The sequence below is a fragment of the Mus musculus genome, chromosome 3 (assembly GCF_000001635.26).
Source record: "Mus musculus strain C57BL/6J chromosome 3, GRCm38.p6 C57BL/6J".
Lineage (NCBI taxonomy): Eukaryota > Metazoa > Chordata > Mammalia > Rodentia > Muridae > Mus > Mus musculus.
In genome coordinates, this window is record NC_000069.6 from 52,758,368 (window position 1) to 52,777,440 (window position 19,073).

Sequence of the window (19,073 nt, forward strand, 5' to 3'; positions counted from 1 at the left end):
TAAATAAACCCCAAACCAGTAGCCTTAATAATGGCAGGATAGAGAGAGAAAATTACTGGCATTATAAATTGCTTTTTTTTTTTGGAAAAAAAACTTTATCTTCTAAAAGGCTGTGACAGTTGAAAAAAAAAATCTCTCTCCAGTTTTAATTGTGGATAATTTTGTGAAAGGAAAAACCTCTCTATGAAAAATGGTGTGATGAAATGTGTTTAGTTTGACTTTGGCAAAGCTCTATGTCACTCTGAATGACTGCTTCAAAACAGACACAAATAATATTTGCTATTACTTAAAAGTTTGTGATAATTTGCCTCCGAAGAAAAGGAAGAGATTGAGAATCAAAGGTTGGGCCCTGAGTCTAGCTCCTCCCTAAGGAAGTGTTGTGTACTGCCACCACGTGGAGAGCCAGATAAAGAGTCTAGCATGGCCTTGCCTATCTGGGACTGAGCTTCACCTCTTTGGAAGATGGACACACACCAGGAAGAGAGGCAAGAAGACTTCAGTGTTGCCAGAGCAACTGCTAGGAGACACCTTGGAGTTCAGATGTCACATCTCAACAGGGATGCAGGTCAGTGGTAGAACATGTGCCTAGCATGCACATGACTGTGTTCCCACCTCAGCACCAGCAAGAAAAATCACACGAGAACGCCACAGCTGAATCTCATTTACACCAACCTTTAGTATAATTTGAGCAAGCATTGCTTTCAAGTTCCACAACACGTTATAATTAAGCAATTAGAATGTAAGAAAGAAAGAAAGGAAATTTAATAGAACAGGCATTTCATGTGTATTTTAGCCCAACAGCAGGCAGTGGTATACTGGGGTGATTGATACACTTTAAATATTATTAAGCAGCTTCACGGGGGGCCTCAGCCAGCCAGTAGATAGCAGCTTCTGCACTGGTGTTTAAGACACATGGGCCCTCAACTTCTTTTTCTGGCTTTTCCAATGGCCAATGGAGAAACAAGACACACTGGCTCGGCAAGAACAAGAGACAGCACTGAAATCAGCATCTAAGAGTTCAGTATACTCTGGGACCATCAAATGTAGATGACTAACATATCTCTTCTGCCAGAAAGTTCTCAAGCCTTTGGGAAACCAAGGAAACCTGCAGCTTCCCTGTATGTAGGCTTCACTGTGCAGGAGGCAGCAGCACACACTCGGGGAAGGGCCCAGACCATAAAGGAGCTTGGGTTCCAAGGTCACTTTGCCTTCTACTAGCCATGACAGTTTGATCATTCACTGTGTTCCATTTTTCTCGTTTGAAATAAATTCTCATGGCAATCATATTACCTCCTTCAGGGAGCTTGTTTGAGGCTAAATGAGGCAGCTCCTAGGAGCAGAGCGGCATAGGAGGCAGTAAGTACCAGGCACAAATGTTTTGAAAGCTTAATGCTTAAGTTCACCAAGGGCTGAATCGCGATTGTTATTGATACCACTCATTTGCTCATTCTTTCATCGGACACACATTTGTTTAGCAGATAGTATGAGCCTAGCCGTGAGCAGCCAGCACGTACCTAAACCTGTCCAGCACAGCCCTTCCCATGCAGGAATGTAGACGTGCCGACAAAAAAGTTACAGCAACACGGGAAGCGCATAGGTGAACATTTCCATGATTATACATGTTTCATGCCTGGAGACGCTGGCATGTGATGGACAGCAGACATGGAAGGCGAAGAGGGTCCTCATGAGCCGCACTCAGGAGAGGAAGGAAGGCGTGTAAGTTAGGGGGAGGGGCTATGGAGGCCAAGGAGTCACGGAGGGCACTGGAGGGGCCACTGAACTGTTCAGTGTGTTCTATGGTCTTAATTTTCTTTAGCATGAAATATCCCCCCACCCCAAACAAAATATGATGGATAATCTCAGCATATGAAACAGATAAAAATATAATTTTATCCGGGGACATTTACTTTATAATTTCACGTTGGTGGCAGTTACAAAGTCAATCAGTGAGAACAATAAGCAGATATTAATTAATACACAATTAGTAGTTGTATATGATAAACTCAGCCTCATATATATACATATTTACATATATATATATACATATTCTAATTGGATGATATTGAAAATTCTCTGATTCATTCTGCATTGAAAAATGTACCTTTTTAAAGGAATTCAGTTTGTAATCTCTAAATATGCTTAATTGATATGGAAGTATAAATAGTAGTGAGCTTGTTTTATTTCCATTTTAAATCGTTATCCATCAGCACCATATTTTCTTTTTTTTTAATTAGGTATTTTCTTTATATACATTTCAAATGCTATCCTGAAAGTTCCCTATACCCTCCCCCCTTCCCTGCTCCCCTACCCACCCACTCCCACTTCTTGGCCCTGGCATTCCCCTGTACTGGGGCATATAGAGTTTGCAAGACCAAGGGGCCTCTCTTCCCAGTGATGGCCGACTAGGCCATCTTCTGCTACATATGCAGCTAGACATCAAGCTCTGGGGGTACTGGTTAGTTCATATTGTTGTTCCACCTATAGGGTTGCAGACCCCTTCAACTCCTTGGGTGCTTTCTCTAGCTTCTACATTGGGGGCCCTGTGTTCCATCTTATAAATAACTGTGAGCATCCATTTCTGTATTTGCCAGGCACTGGCATAGCCTCATACGAGACAGCTATAACAGGCTCCCTTCAGCAAAATCTTTCTGGCATATGCAATAGTGTCTGGGTTTGGTGCCTGATTATGGGATGGATCCCTGGGTGGGTTAGTCTCTGGATAGTCCATCCTTTCGTCTTAGCTCCAAACTTTGTCTCTGTAACTCCTTTCATGGGTATTTTGTTCCCTATTCTAAGGAGGAATGAAGTATCCACCCATTGGTCTTCCTTCTCCTTGATTTTCTTGTGTTTTGCAAACTATCTTCGGTGTTCTATGTTTCTGGGCTAATATCCACTTATCAGTGAGTGCATATCTAATGACTAAAGCTCAAATCTAAGTGGATCAAAGACCTCTGTATTTTTCTTATCATGTATATGAAAATTGAATGACAAAGCACTACGATCTTAGTCTCATTGCTAAAATGATCCATAACACAATATTCCTGAGGTGTGAGTTGCTCTGTCCCTCTCTGTAGATTAAGCTGTGGTAGGGCTGTGTTCTGAGGAGGTATGCCTGAGCTGGGCTTGGTCCACATGAAGAAGATGTCATAACCAGTCGGAACTGGTAGATTTACAAACAGCAATTTGCTTCTCACGATTCTATAGGCTGAGAAGTTTGTGATCAAGGAGTTTGCAGGTGTGTCTGGTGAGGGTTCAGTCTCTGCTTCCAGGATGGAACCTTTCTTCCTGTGCCCACCAGATGGGAAAAACGTCATGTCCTCACTTGATAAAAGAAGGGAACGACAAGCCAAGGAGACACTGGTCCTCCCAAACTCTTTCAAAAGGTTCCTGACCCCAGTTGTGTGTATGGGTCCCTTAATCATCTTTTAAATACCACCCCACCCTTAATAACATCACGATGGAGATGAAGAGCTAAAATAATTCACTCAGTCTGAAGTAGATTGTGATGCATGTTCTGAGGCCCAAAAAGTATTTTATACTGAGCAGATGGAATGAAGTAATTTGCTAAATTCTCAACAAATAGCAGATTTTTAAAAAGCCATTATTACTGTTTTTATTTACTACAAGTTTGTGTGAAAAAAAAAAAGCAGTAGCCCTAGACCCCCAAGCCATCCCTGAGTGTTGCCAGCCAACACCGTATTTTACTGACCTTCCTGTGTCTACTTTTCAGTTGGCTTGGTTGGGGCCTGTCACATAGCAGGCTTAGGAGACACTGTTGACTCAAGGACCTGGAATTGGGCATTTGTCGTGTGTGTGTGTGTGTGGGGGGGTAACTGAGGCTTCCACAGCTGTGAATACACCTCTGTGGGGAGTGTGTACAGAATGAGAGGGTCTGAGGAGCACACAGCTCCTCTCCTCAGCTCAAGTCTTCGGCCAGCTCTAGAGGCATCATAATGCGGTATGAACTTGTTTGGGAGGATTCCTGCCCGGGTCACTGACCCTCAGAGCTACTTGAGGTGGCACTGGATCCTGCTTCCCTTCATTTAGTGTGACAGCACACACAAGGTGGAGAGTGAGCAGGGTCACATGAAGGAACGCCTCTTGGAAGGGTATGACTGGGTGCACCCAGAGGCTCCGTGGTGATGTGCAACCACAGGTAGACACTTAGATGAGGGCACCTTTGGTCTGCTTCTCTGTTCCTTCCTCATCCTCATTTAGGTTCGAATCAGACCTTGGCTGGTTCCTCATGGTTCAGCCAAGACTTGGTCTCTCCTGTGTCAATCCGACTCATGATTCATGCCACCTCCTGGGACGGCCTCTCCCTGCAAGAGACAGTTGACTCTAAAGGATTATTGAGCTGGGAACCAGTTTGGCATGCGCTGAGGGCACTGGGACCTCTTCCTAGGTTGATGACTCGTATGTCTCAATGGAAACTTTCCTCATCTGGGAGTCATTAATTTGTTTTAACTCATAATTTAGAAGCTATTGGGTGTTGAAGACTTCCTCTCTCTCTCACACACAACCCTGAGATGCACTTGCTCATTTGCAAGCTGAAGCTCCTGAAGAGAATGCGAGGGGTGTCCACCCACGACCCTCTCCTGCTCTGTTACCACGTGGACAGACACACCTAATCCAAGCTTGTTGACAGGACAATCACTTTACCCTACCAACCTCTGGTGCCTGACTGTCGAGTATGATCTTAAAAATGTCAAGATAGTTTTTTACGTCTGGCAGACTGTGGGTGACTAGTTAAAGCGTTCCTCACAATTGGACATCTCACTGGCTCTCCAGCCAGCAACTCACAAGGAGTCCTCCAGAGTGGAGGCACATAGGTCTTGCTGGTCAGAGGAGGAAGCAATCTTCAGCAGGGTTGAATTTCCAGATGCTCTTAGCACTGGAACATCTTTCTGTTTCCGTGCTGACCTTGTGGGATTATAAAACAGAGGTACTAGCCGGGCGGCGGTGGCACACCAGAGCAAACCTCTTTTTTTCTGCTCGCCGATATTACCTGACATGCCCTCCCACACAGTACCTCCTAAGTCTGCATTTGCAGGTGTCACTGAATGTCTGTGTTTCCATCTATTCCTATGAAAACGTTTGCACGGCCATAAGTTCGAACTGTGATATGATCAAGCATTGCTTCCTCCTCTTTTGAGCCTCCCAGACGCTCGCCTTACATCCTAAGCCCACAAACCCTGCCTCCCTCCAGAAATTTCCATGTGATGTCTCCTGAGTGTGCACTGAAATTGCCACAGGACAGCCAGAGGACATCTGTCTAACTGTCTGCTCATTCCCGCCTGGAGTTCACAGAGGCCCAAACTAGATCAGGCCATTTGTAAGTCAGAATCAAATGTTGCTGAGTTTAACCCAATTACTCTCCACCACAAGAGAAAAATCCAGTTATTGCAGGCACTGGACCTCTATGAGGAAAGCAGGCTCACAGCCAGAGCCTTGTCGACACATGTCCAAGCTGTGAGGAGGGGTGTCAGTGCAGATGACAATGATTGGGACAGGCAAGCCAAGGCTCAGCTACTCAGTGTGCAGTGCTAGAAGCTCTGGCCACAACTGCACGCTGGCACCTCCCCTACAGAAGCTTGAAGAGAAGGTAGGGATAGCAGCTGGAAGGTTCAGAGCTGAAGTATGTATGACACAGCGAGGTGCCACAGCGACTTGATAAAAAAAAATATGAATTATTTACCAAATACTGGGGAGACGAAGACTAAGCAGAGACGACAGCCACTGCCAAGTGAGGAAAAGCAACCGTTTTCAAGAAAACCTTAAGAGGGATTTCTTCCCGTGGTTATCAAGTCTCCGTGACAAATGGGCTAACGGTAAATCTTCTGTTTACGTTTATGTCCTTTAACTGTGAGGGACCTCCGTTCAGGGATGTTCAATGATTCTGTTAGCCAGCCAGTGCTCAGCTCTGTTCTCAACCCCAGGAGACATGAACTCCAGTATGTCATGATAAAGTCAGTGACCATGAAGCTAGAGAGGCCCAGTGGCCTGCTGAGTCACTGTCTGTAGAAGTCAAGCCAAGCTGGCTGCTCACTAAGCCATGCCTCCCAAGGCCTTATTTTCTCAAATTATTTGTCCTGTTATAGGCAGGTCCTTATGTCACCAGAGAGTCATCCTCCCAAACTCTCAGAAGTCCATTGGGTGCACCAGAGCCTGTGTCCACAGGAAATCATGCCCTCCTGTCTTAAATAGCATAATAATTAAGCCGTAAGACGGTAGGCTCGTGTCCCAACTCTGGCATATCCTAATGGTGTGATGATGGTCAATCTCTGAGTCTCTGTGAAATGAGAAAACTATTTCCTCATAGGGGTGCGTTTCAGTGTTGTCAGTACACTTGTGGCACTTTAGATGGTATGTAAGAAAAGTATGAAAACAATATCATTTTGTTCTGAAAGCCAAGCTGTCCATTGGGTCCTGAGAGATGTGTTCCAGGATCCTGCTCCAACATCAAATTCTAAGGTGGGTCTTAAATTACTTATATAAAATGGCACAGTAGTTGCATATAACCTACACACACTCTCCCTAGACTTTAAATAATGTTTGTATTACTTAGAGTGCACAATCAAATGTAAATACTATGGGAATATTAGCTGTCATGTATGTGTATATTGTATGATGAAAAAAGGAAAGAAAAAAGTTCATATTTGTTCAATTACAGATGTGTTTTCCATAGATACTGTCAAAGCCCAGGTAAATCTGCACATGACAGCTACGGCTGACTGTAATGAAAGTATTGAAGCTGACGGACACTTTCTTGTTAAACCCATTTGTGTGCATCTGAGACACCTTTAGAAGCTGGTTGGTGTGTTTATGATACATATAATAGTCAGGCTGAAGATGAGCATCATGTCACAAAAAGCTGGCTAGCATCCTTGGAGAAGGAGACACTAGGGAACCATAGCAACTCATAAATTCCTCCAGGGGTCAAGTGAACTGTTACTTTAATTAATCTTTGCCTCTATACTCAGGAGCACAGACAATGGTGGGGGTGGGGGAGTTGGAGGACTCAGATGATGGGAGGGTGTCCAGGTTTGCTTTCTGTTGCAGTGATAAGCAACATGATCAAAAGCAAGTTGAGGAAGAAAGGGTTTATTTCATTTCATCTTGGACTTCCAGGATGCAATCCACTCTTGAAGAAAATCAGAGCAGGAGCTCAAGCAGGAAGGGGGGCAGAAACCATGAAGGAGCAGTGTGCACTAGCTTGCTCCAAGGCTCGCATTCAGCTACCTTTATTATACAGCGGAGCCTAATCTGCTTAGAGATGCTGCTGCCCACAATGGGGCAGGGTCTTCTTACATCAACTAGCAATCAAGAAGATATTGCATAGACATACTGACAGGAAAATCTGATCAAGGCAATTCCCCAGCTGAGACCCCCCTCAAAGAACTCTGGATTGTGCTGAGTTGACAGCTGAAGCTAACCAGGGGAGAGATGGTACCTCAAGCCACCTTGTATAACTAGCTCACATTCACTCAGGCCTGCCTCTCCTTCCCTGGGAGGCAGACTGGTGCTGGGACTTGTCTACGGGGCAACTGTTAGGCTTGGCATAAGTTGAATGTCCATTGACGTATGTCTTTCACATTTATATCAGGTTTTTAGTCGACATTTCCAAGGCCTTATCACATCTGCCCCCATCATCACGATGGATTTCTTTCAGGGCCAGAGTCATTGTTTTCAGGCACTATAATATAGTCAAAGTAAGCTTGCATATACTGTTTGCCATGTTACATGGATTTGACAACCACTGTTGCAATGACTTTTGACAGGAGAGACCACAGAACTAAGCATGCAATTGCCTATGCGTCTCTTTTCATCAAAACCATCATGGCTCACTGTTACCCATGACCCCCTGTGATTAACACCTCATTGCATTCATTTACAATATCCTGGCCTCGTGTACTTTGTTTGAGATTCAGCAATCTCTCTTCGGAGAGTACAGGCCATCCTAAAAGAAGCCAGATCTCTTTGCTTAGTCTTGTTCTAACTTTATAGAGTTATGACTCGAGAGCATTGTTTATTTTCAATAATATCAGGGATGGGTTGCTGTCCTAACTAGAAATGGGATCTTCATACGAGGCCATAGCTCCAACATCTGGAATGAAAGCCAAACAGAGAACAGGAGTTAGCGTCTTTGCTTTACACTCTGCAGTAAGTCCCTTGGCTTTCCCAGAGTTTGTCAGTCTCCTGGGTGTGTCCTTGATGCTTGGATTCTTCGGGGGCTATCCCTGTAGTTGAAGTTATGATTACTGGTGCTGGACAAGCAAGACAAATGCTTCCAGCACCAGGAAGAACGGCTTTGACTGGAGGAGGCAAGGCAGACAAGTTAGCCATTTCTTGGGTCCTCCGTGGGAAAGATGGGGAGAAAAATGGCCGTTCTAGGCAGGTAACTGTGTCATCCTAACACGGATATGACACCTTGATTCTCACCCCAGCTGAACACCTGAATAATTATATTTTAAGCAACACAGAACATAAAACAAATTCACCTAGCATCCAGGTACTCAATTGTACTCAGGCTTGCCCAAACTGGCCTTTCTCATTGCAGGGTGTAGGAGAAGACAGGGCTTCGTGGGTCCCCGGGGGGCCTGCCAGGTCCTGAGCTCAGCTGTGGGAGGCACGCCAGTTCTCAGGTCTGCTAATGAGTGGTGTGGGACTGTGAGAGAGTGTGACTAACCATGAGTCTTTTCAATAACGCTGACAATTCACTCTCCTTTCTGTCCTTCATCTGCTTTCTTGGCTGGAGCTGGCTGAAACAGGAGCAAATTAGCCTCGTTCTGGAAGAGGCAGGGCATGCACAAAGGACCCCCTGAAAGATTTCTGGTGCTCTGTGCCTGCATGGTTTGCAGTCAGTGTAATTACCTGACTTGGATGAGTGCAGGATGTAGTGTTTTGTTGTTGTTGTTGTTTCCTGTATTCCACAATGGGCATCTACAACCACCGGGCCGTGAACGCGTTTGACACCAGGAAAGGCAGTGGCATTATGATCCCGTGAGCCGCTCCAGCTCTGGAACTGAGGCCCTGCCCATTTCCTGTTCAAAGACTTTGCTTCATCAGATATTATTTTTGGCTTCTCAGAGAAATGTGGCCAACCTTAAATGCCCTGGGCTTCCTAGTTGGGGTGAAAGGCCACGAGGGAATTAAAGGTTTCTTCAGGTTAACTTCTTCTGCTTGTTACTCCCTATGTGGTCTGCTGGGCTCGCTCCAACACCACAACACGCTCTGTCCCAGGTGGAGCAATATGCTGCCTGTCTTAGGGAAGTTAGTGCTGCTGCCTTCTGCGTAGTGGGCTGTTCGGTAGTGGGTCCTTGGATAACAGGCTGTTGGGTAGTAGGTTGGGAAGTTGCCTGTCAGCTTTCCCTGCTCTTGGATCAGAACTTTTAGAAGGGAGTAGCAATTCCCTAAGGATGCGTGCCCTCATCATGAACCAGATCTCTGAGAATGACTCAAGTATATTTAATTTCCTAATAATCCAGCCAAACACTTACAGATTGAGAGACGTGAGCAAGCGAAAGCAAAGAAAAAATGCATTGAGATTTAGAAAATACCGAGGCAGTTTATAACATTCTTGGTTCTTTAAAATAAATACCATGAAGCTCAGCCCGCTTCTCTCCCTTTAATGTGAGAAAGCCTGTTTCTTCTTTGAGTCTAGGACTTTGGGGACTACTATTAATATCTAAGGCAGTCTAAAGTGGCAATTAAATTGGAAGTATCAAAGCTGTATTTTCTAAATTAAAAATTGGGACATGTGTTCCAACAGGCACCAGAATATTTTCAGGAATGATAAGTAAAAGTATTTAAAATTAGGTTTTTCTTTGAGTATTTTGACTATAGGACTCCCTCTCATTTTCTGAGTTCTTGTGTTGCCTGGTTGTCCAAGGTTAGATTGTGTGTTACACTAGACTCTGTTTCAAAAACTAGGAATTTTTTATATAAAGATCTACATTTATAGTTTCTCTTTGAAATTTGTGAGGTCTCTACCAGTCCAGCGGCCAGACTGGGTCCATGGGCCCCGGGCAGGAGTGAACATGAGATTAGTATCCTAGGACCTGGTCATGGATCTAGCTTGAGATGTCCACCAACCTGGCACAGCATGGTGGGAGGTGGAGGGTGGGGAGGGGGAGGATTACGTAGAACATGCCCAAGATCACCCCTGCCAAGCGCCATCATGCAGAGAGCCTGGGTGCCACTAAGAAGCATGTGAATGGCTGAGATATAGAAACAGAAGGAAGTGAGCACAATGAAGAAAGGAAGAAGTGGAAAGACACATGGGTAGTGAGCAACAGTCAGATATGAGGAGCTGGTAATGCCACCTGGGACCATGGTGAAGGCCTGGCCTTATTATGCTGCCATTAGGGACCATGTCTGGGTACATGGGCCTATAACGGTAGGGGTCTGCTACCACCAAAGCCAGGTGGATGTCCCTGGTCTGTGCTACCACCAGGGGACACGTTGATGTCTGAAGACTGTGCAGACCTGGCCTCACCCCTCACCTGGGCATCATAGGAGAGCTAGCCCTAGAGGCATGAGAGTAGAAGAACTGAACCTGCCTCTAGCCAGCTGCCGTACTCAGGAGAGCATGCCTGCACATTGTGGAAGTTGCAGGTGAGTGTGGGAGAGCTGGCATACCACACATCTCCTGAGCGGTAGTGTGGGGGAGGGAAAGCTACCCTTCTTCATCCTCCTCCTCACCACCTGTGGCAGGTGAGAGAGTATGCCAACACAATAGACCTAACCCTGGTAATGAGGGTGTAGGTGAGCCAGGCCCCTAGGGTAAGCCCTTGGGCTGATTAGCTTAGATACCTCTCAGGCCAGATGCAGGGCTTTGAATTTGTCCACCTCAACATCTACCCTATCAGTGAGCTATTGGAGTGAGTGAAGGTACTGGACCTACAGATACAGAGCACATCTCCAAAGATTTTCAAGACATGGGGCAACAACGGGATATCCTAGATGAGTCTCCGTGAAGTTCTAGAATAGAACTAGATAGAGTAGCAGAAGCCAGAGGCCTTGTAATAGACCAACAAGTCGTTGCAATGAGCATTTGCAAGCAAAGAAATGTGGACAAAAGGGTGTACTGTGGGGCACACTGTGACACACTACAGTTTCCACAATGAGATGATTTTTCTTTTTCCTGTTGAAGGGGAGCTTCCCAGGGTGGGGGGGGCAGGTCTGAGAGAAGACAGAGATGAGTGGGATTGGGGTACATGATATGAAATTTACAAAGAACCAAATAAAAAGCTAAAGAAAATCAAACCAAAGCAAACATTTCCAGGTCTGGAAACACAGAGTGGAGGAGCTGACACTCAGCTGGGGCTAGACAATGGAAGCTTTCTCACGAGCCTGTGCTGTGCCCCTCCATTATTTTCTGTCCTCCATGTCTTACCTCCATCATCTGTACGGGTATCTATCCAGCCTCTCTAGCCATCTGACTTTATTCTTGTCCCAGTCCCAGAATCCTCAAGGCCCCTTGGAGCTCATCATTAGAACAGGGGTAGACATTTGACTCTGGCCACATCAGGTCTCATCTCAGTGCAAAGCTGATTACAGGGTGGCAATCTATACTTGAGGTGTTGGAGCGTCAACGGCTTTGCTTCTTTGCCTACAGAAGATCAGAGGAGTAATCAAGAAAATGTGATTCGGGACAGTCTCTGCCAACTGAGACACAGCAGCCTGAGCCCTGGGGACCCACCATTGTTCTGTGCTTGTGTCTTGCAAAACTGATTCAGAACTTTTAGGACTGGGACTTGAATGCAGAAATGTATTTGGCTTTCAAGTAATGTTGTGGTTGACTATAACCTACTGGATAAGTTACTAAACCTTACAGTGTTTCCGAATGTTTAGCTGGAGGTCAGTAGGCTTTTGCCAAGTGCCTACTCTAGGTCAAACTGTACAAAGATCCATTTCTAGTAAAGTAGAGGACTTGTGTGTCTTAATCAGAAGCATTCCTGGTACCATGATAGGCACTGGAGAAACAAAGAGAAAACACAAAAACAGTTACGTAAATAAGCTGTCACGAAGGGTTATGGACACCATGGTAGGTATGGGGGAGGGGGGTCCTGAAGAATGGGGAACCAGTCCCTCTGTGAGGATAGGCTGGCGCAAGTCAATTCTTGAATGAATGAATTTGTGCAGCCTGGAGAGATGGTGCAGTCAGTGATGTGCTTGCTGCACAACATGAAGATCTGAATGTGAGTCCCAGCACCCACATAAAAAGCCAGACATGGTCATGCGTACTTGTAATCCCAACATTGGGGAGGCAAAGACAAGCAGGTTCCTGGGCTTCTTGGCCAGGTAGCCTAGCCTACCTAATGAGCTCCAGTGAGAGCACCTGTCTCACTAAGCAGTTGCATAGCTCCCAAGGAACAACACCCACACAAATTCTCCCCCATGCATAAGTGAACCCACACATGCACATAAGTCAACACGCATGTGTACATGCATCCGTGAATCCAGGAAAGGAATCTAATGATATTGAAGCATCCTTGAAGGTGGGGAAGGCATTGTAGGTATGGGTGAGCACTGGGGTCAGTATTCATCCCAAGGACAGAATGAACAGAAACCAGGCTGCAGTTCTCACAGCATCTTCAATAGTTTGAGCATGGGCCAAAATGGGTCCTTCAACATTGGAGGCTAGACTGGTTGACTGGTCCACCCAGACCATGTCAGTATCGTCTCCTTGTTCTATCAGAGAAAAAGAGACATCCACAGACGTGCCACGGTGAAAAGACCATCTCTTTTCAGCATGGGGCAGGAGAGCTGAGTTGCAGACTGGAACACCTGCAGATATTGTTGGTTTGACCTGGACAAGAACCCAGAGACAGGTAAGTAAATGCCACACATCTGTTATATCAGTTCACGTTCTGTCAGAGATCTCTGGACTATTCGGTTTCATTAGAGACCTTTTGCAAATAAATACAGATACCCGAGACTACTATAAAGCCACTAAATGCAGTAGACAATGCAATTGCATTTATCTTTTTATTAGTAGCATTAATCATTAGTAGTATTAATCAATATAAACCAGTTGCTCCTGTCAGGGAGTATATACTCACCTCATGTTGTCCACAGAAAACCTTATGGGGGAAGGTACCATTGCAGCCACCATGGGTCAGAGGAAGAAACTGAAGCATACAGAGGGAAGTTATCTTTCCAATGCTGTACCGCAGGTAAGAGTTGGAAGCAGGACCCACTGAGGGCAGTATAAGTGGAGTAACGCTATCATCCTAAAACAGCAGCCATAAGAGCAAGGATCCTTCATGCCTCATGCCAAATCCTTCACCAAACCTGCAACTGTAGGAGCTCATCTTGACATGACTGCAGTGATTGTGTATCAACCACGGTTGTCCAGAATAACACTTGCTAGTTTTCCCAATAGTTTCCCCACTAACTATAATAGACAAAGCCATTGGAGTGGTGTACGCACCTTTTTAACAGAGTGAAAGCTCCGGGGATATGACTAATGTGACTAATTCTGTTATCAGCTGAAGGCAGTTCACACCTCTTTCTCAGCCTTAGGGACTCTCCTGGCCTTGGTGTTGTCAAGAACCAAACCTCTACCAGGAAGAGCCTGGTACATTGCACTGTGTGTGATTCTAGATGTGTCTGCCTTTCTTTGATGTCATAGCATCTTAGGGCTGGTCTTCAACTGAGATGGATTAATAACCAACCTGGTTTTGGTCCCTCATATGCAGTTTTCAGGGGTTGATCTAGATGACTTGGCATGAATGTGACCAGAAACATAACAACATCTGGATCCACATTTATCTGAATTCTTTGGAATAGACTTCCTTCGTTCTGTATCTTGACCTCAAGGGTGTATGGAAAAGCACCAGTATAGATGGTATGATGGTTTGTATATGCTTGGCCTAGGGAGTGGCACAATTAGAAAGTATGGCCCTGTTGGAGTAGGTGTGTCACTGTGGGTGTGGGCTTTAATACCCTCATCCTAGCTGCTTGGAAGCCAGTATTCTGCTAGCAGCCTTCAGATGAAGATGTAGACCTCTCAGCTCTGCCTGTACTATGCCTGCCTGGATCCTGCCATACGCCTGCCTTGACGTTAATGGACTGAACCTCTGAACCTGTAAGACAGTCCCAATTAAATGTCCTTTATAAGACTTGCTTTGGGCATGGTGTCTGTTCACAACTGTAAAACCTTAACTAAGACAGACAGTTTCTGAAGCAAGTTTCCTATCAACAAAATGGAACTAGAGAGTTACAGTGACCTAGATTGCAGGGATGTCACATAAAGGACTTGCTGCCATTTGTACAATGTTTGACTTTCCTTGGAAGAATAGAAATGGTCATCATTGTGTGGCAGAAGCTCAGAAAGCATCAAGGTGGTTGGGGGGTGGGGCACATTTAAACCTCTTGAAACCCTTTGACATCGAACACAGTGGGGTTGGTTTTTCTACATGTTCTCAGGTCCCTTTATGCAGAAAGCCCCTGATGCTTTCTTGTCCCCAAAGATCCCAGAGCCATTTGTGCAAAGTCACCTCCCTGCCAAACTTGCAGAACACAGGCAAGCCAGTCTGGGAGTATGATCCTGGTAGCTCTGAGATGAAGAAAGCAAACTTCATAGGAGCAAGGACATTAAGGGCCTCTTGGGACTCAGCTCAACCCTCCACTCACCTCTGTAAGGACATCACTCTCCCTCCCTGCTGGATAAACAGATGATGCAAAGGAGACAGTATCAGGAAAACGTCAAAAAGAAAAGGCATAATGTGCAAAGAAGTGAAGACATTTTTTTTAAAAGAGCCTTCTTGTTAATCCTTGTATGTGAGAAGAGATTGGCCTTAGGAGAGGGAAAGGAAAGGCTGCATAGTGTCCACGGCCCGCCATGTTAGTTAGGTATAAGATAACTGCAGAGACAGTGGAAACCCCAACTTTTAGTGATGTAGCACAAAATTTGTTCCCCCCCCCACAACAATGAGCAATCAGTCTCAGACTTGTCCAGCATTTCACAGTACATCAAAGAACCACTCTCAGTCTCTGTTGTGCTTTCTCCACCTCCTGCCTTCTTTGTTCCTTCATTCCCGAGCTTGGAGGACCACAGCAATGTTCCCATATGGCCAGGCCTCCGTGGTACACATCATAGCTACCCACATCTCTCTACAAAGGAGTACTCAGAGTAGACCCACTGACAGAGTCCCAGTCATAACTCCCCAGCTCAGCAACCCTACGACTCTGTAGGCCGTTCCTATCTTGGATACATTTGTGCTGATTACAAAACGCTGAAAATCCTCTAGAAATGTTCTTTATCCAAATCACTCACTCTTTCTTAAACTACTGACATGCTGGGCAATTTATGGTGGGGTCCAGGTTTAGTTAGCTATCAGAGGATGGAGACACCAAGTTGTGATATTATCACTGGGAGATAAAGATACAAGGTACCAATGCCATTCTTTTTTTATCTGCCATAATTTTGAAACAGTTTTTTATTAAATCCCATGTCCCTGGGACTACTACTGTATTAGCTACTGTTGGAATTAGCATTATTATGGGTCACTGAATTTTGTCATAATCCTTTACACTGGGTGGGACGTTCTCTTCCATGTATGTATAGTATAGAAACATCACAAAGATAGTTTCACCCACACCTGTGTTTTAAAGAAGTTTGATGATTAGAAATAATTTGTTAGAAAATCTTTTAATGATTTCTTTTCTATCCTAAAGAGTCATCTCAGTAGCCTTCCAGTTGAGCTGGAGACGGTGGTGTCAGATGTTGGAGAGAGGGAACAACTGTGTCTGGCTTGGATTTTTGTCAGTTCCCAAGGGACTCTCTCTCAGAGACAGCTGGGAGCAGAGCATCCTTGGTTCTCTGTGTCTCTAGAGGGGGAAACCAACCTTGCCTTGTCTCATCCTCTCTGCACAGTGTCAAGGACGAATGTGCGTTAAGACTCCTGTGAGAGCCGGGCAATGGTGGCACATGCCTTTAATCCCAGCACTTGGGAGGCAGAGGCAGGGTTTGAGGCCAGCCTGGTCTACAGAGTGACTTCCAGAACAGCCAGGGCCACACAGAGAAACCCTGTCTCGAAAAAAACAAAAACCAAAAAACCGAAAAAAAAAAAATTCCTGTGAGGAGATTGGAAACCGGAGTCCAGTTACAAACACCTGTCTTGAAATTCAGTCAAGCCCTGTATTAACAGATATGAATTGTGTGTGTGTGCCTTGTGGCTATGTATTGCTGTGCATTTTATGTCTCATTCCTGCCAACTTTGTTTTATTCACACTCATTTCATGTTGAATATTGTTTCTTTCATTACTCCTATAACCTTACAGATGATGAGCCAGAAAGGTGTACATGTGTACCTATGTGAGTACTCACATATGCGCACGCGCAAACACACACGCGCGCGCGCACACACACATCATTGCTGCCTTAAAAAAATAGTCCTTCACTTTAAGTTGTTCTTGATATATTTCACTAAAGAATACAGAGTAGAGGTGCAAAAAAAGCTATAATTAGGTAAACAATGTGGATGGCAGTGTTTTAGGCAGTGAGCTGGGGTGAGGGACTATTCTGGAAGTTCCACAACCTATTTTAGCTTACATCATGCTTGCCAGAATCCATTCACATGTTCATAATCAGCTATGAGGGAGTCTGGGAAGCAAAAGATTCACCAGCTCTGTGCTCGGGGATCTTTTTGTAAAGAAAACGGGTCATGAGGACTTCAAACAGGCAACTCACAGCCATATGCAAAGCAAAGCAGTACGTCTGGGGCTGTTCTTGGGAATGGAGTTCTAAAGCAAAATAAAAATTATAAGATGGAAAAATAATGATAAATCCTGTCTCCCGCAATCTGAGCTGAATTATGGATGTTTTGACTCCTAGGCTGCCTGCTGTGTGCTTCATCAGCAAGCAGAACGCACCGCGAAGGCAGAGCCCAAGGTCAGTCCCTTGTTTACTGAATATAAGAGATTCCCTGTGGCATGTCACACAGATGGAAACAGGGCATCCGTGTCACACAGATGGAAACAGGGCATCTGGAGACACCCTACTCATAAGCAAGGACAGTCATCTCGGTTCTTGGAAGGGCACTGGGAACCCCACACCAAGGGCAGGCACCACCCACTCTGGTACTTCTGCCTTCTAATCTCACTCAAGAGATCCCTCTGTGTGTCGGGATGCTGAGGTGAATTGAACTTCCTAGGTCTGAGAACTAGGGCAACTGGGTGCTCACTGAACATGGAAAAATTGTAAAAACATAATCAGTTATTTGTTTCTGTGTGTTCTGTTTCTGTGTATCCCACTAACTCCAAGTGGGAAAGAGTCCTGGATATATTGCATTCGTATTGCATCTGTATAGGCTGTCCCCCATCCTTCAACCCTAAGCAATGTGATCTTTATAAAGCATTTATGTTATATAAGGTATGAGGATGTAACTAAGTATCCAGGAAGATATGCAGATGCACAGATTAAACACAAACCCGTTGCTACTTTCTATTAAAGGACCGTGTATATCTTCAGAGCTTGGTATTGGAGGGCTGCTGGCCCTCTCCTCCTGCAGATGCCAAAAGACACCTATGCCTTGTTTTATGCTGCAGATACCTTGACACACAAGCTAGTGCAAGAAAGGTGTGGCACTTTACCCACTCCTCCTCTTTTCTCCTTGCTCTTAACTATTTTTGACCAAAAAGTGTTCGTTGCCTGAGTAGAATTAGGTCAGACTGAAGCTGAATATCAAGCTGACAGAGGGGGAGCTAAGCTAGTGCCAGCATCGACTAAATGAGGAGTTAAAAAGAAAGTCTCACTCTGAATCCAAATATGGGAATTTAGAAGGGAAAGGGCTAATATTAGACTGCACAAGAATTAGTACAAAAAGGTACGTTCATTGCCAGGAACTGGGAGTTTTGATCCATCTCCGTATTTTACTGTGCAAGAGCCATACTGTGTGGGTGTTTAGAGGGTCAAACATTAACTATTAAGATAAAAGGTATTATTATTTTAGTTTGGAAGGTCTTGAAAAGTGGCCCTCATCATTTCTCTTCAAAGACACAGCCTGACACACGTTACTATTGCAGGACCATTTCTTAAGAGTCTTTATAGAGTCCGCTGCTCTGCCATCAAGGGAACAGCTCCCAACAGCCTCGCTTTCGTATAGAAATAACAATCTCATTAATGATGCTAAGTTTATATTGTAAATACATTATCACCCCTCTCACACCAACTGCTATGTTAAAAAATAATTACTAATTGGTTTCAGCAAATGCATTATAAAAAGGTGGCTAATTTTAACTATTTTCCTCCTCTCCGTTTTAGAACAACAACAACGACAAAAAAAAAAAAAAAAAAATTGGAATGATTCAGAGAAAGCAATCTGTTACCTGGAAGAATTTAAGGGTTTTAAAAAAATGATCTTTGATCAAAGTTTTTTAGAGTCTTATGCAAATGATGTCTCAGGTAAGAATTGGACTGAGCTGAAGCCCACAGCCTGCATCTTCCTCCCCAGATGTAGTGATAAAAAATAAACATATTTTACTTTCCTAAGTTCCGTTCCTACAGTCCTTCTCAGAGACCTTCTAAAATGCTGCCTGACCCTCCATCACACTCTCAAGTATTCTTCTAGATTTTTCCCTCCTTTCCCCCTCAATACCTGTTCTCAGTGAAGTGCCTGGCCTCTTTCTGCCTGCCTGCCTGCCTGCCTGTTGCTGTGTTGATAATAGACTAAGTCTCTAAAAATGTAAGCCGGCCCCCAATATAACGCTTCCTTTCATAAGAGTTGCCTTGGTTATGGTGTGTCTTCACAGCAATAGAACTGTGACTGAAACACCTACTATCATTATTACTGTTTTTTGGTGTGGGTTAGGGTGCCATCATGAACTGTGGGTTTAAGGATTTGTTTGAGAGAGAAGGAAATGACAAGGACAAGATTCATCATCTAGGAAGTTCATTTCTTTACTGAGTTCAGATCAAGGCTCTGGAAATAGTGAGAGACTAAAATCACCGTCATCTACCTTACACAGTGTGAAGCCTAAATGAATTCACATTTAGGGGAAGAGCATGAGTTTCTTGGCGCCAGAGAGATTTGGATAATGGCGTGTGGTTGTTCAAACTGTAT

General features: G+C 44.7%; 1 long non-coding RNA gene across 1 annotated transcript in view; it reads left to right on the forward strand.

Moving 5' to 3' along the window:
• Gm2447 (predicted gene 2447) overlaps positions 1–18,287 on the forward strand; it is a 36,931-nt gene extending 18,644 nt beyond the window's left edge. Inside the window, exons 2-4 of the long non-coding RNA NR_038079.1 lie at positions 12,704–12,836; positions 13,084–13,181; positions 16,847–18,287. This is a non-coding gene — a long non-coding RNA (predicted gene 2447). The remainder of the gene's footprint in view (positions 1–12,703; positions 12,837–13,083; positions 13,182–16,846) is intronic.
• The last annotated feature ends 786 nt before the right edge of the window (positions 18,288–19,073 follow it).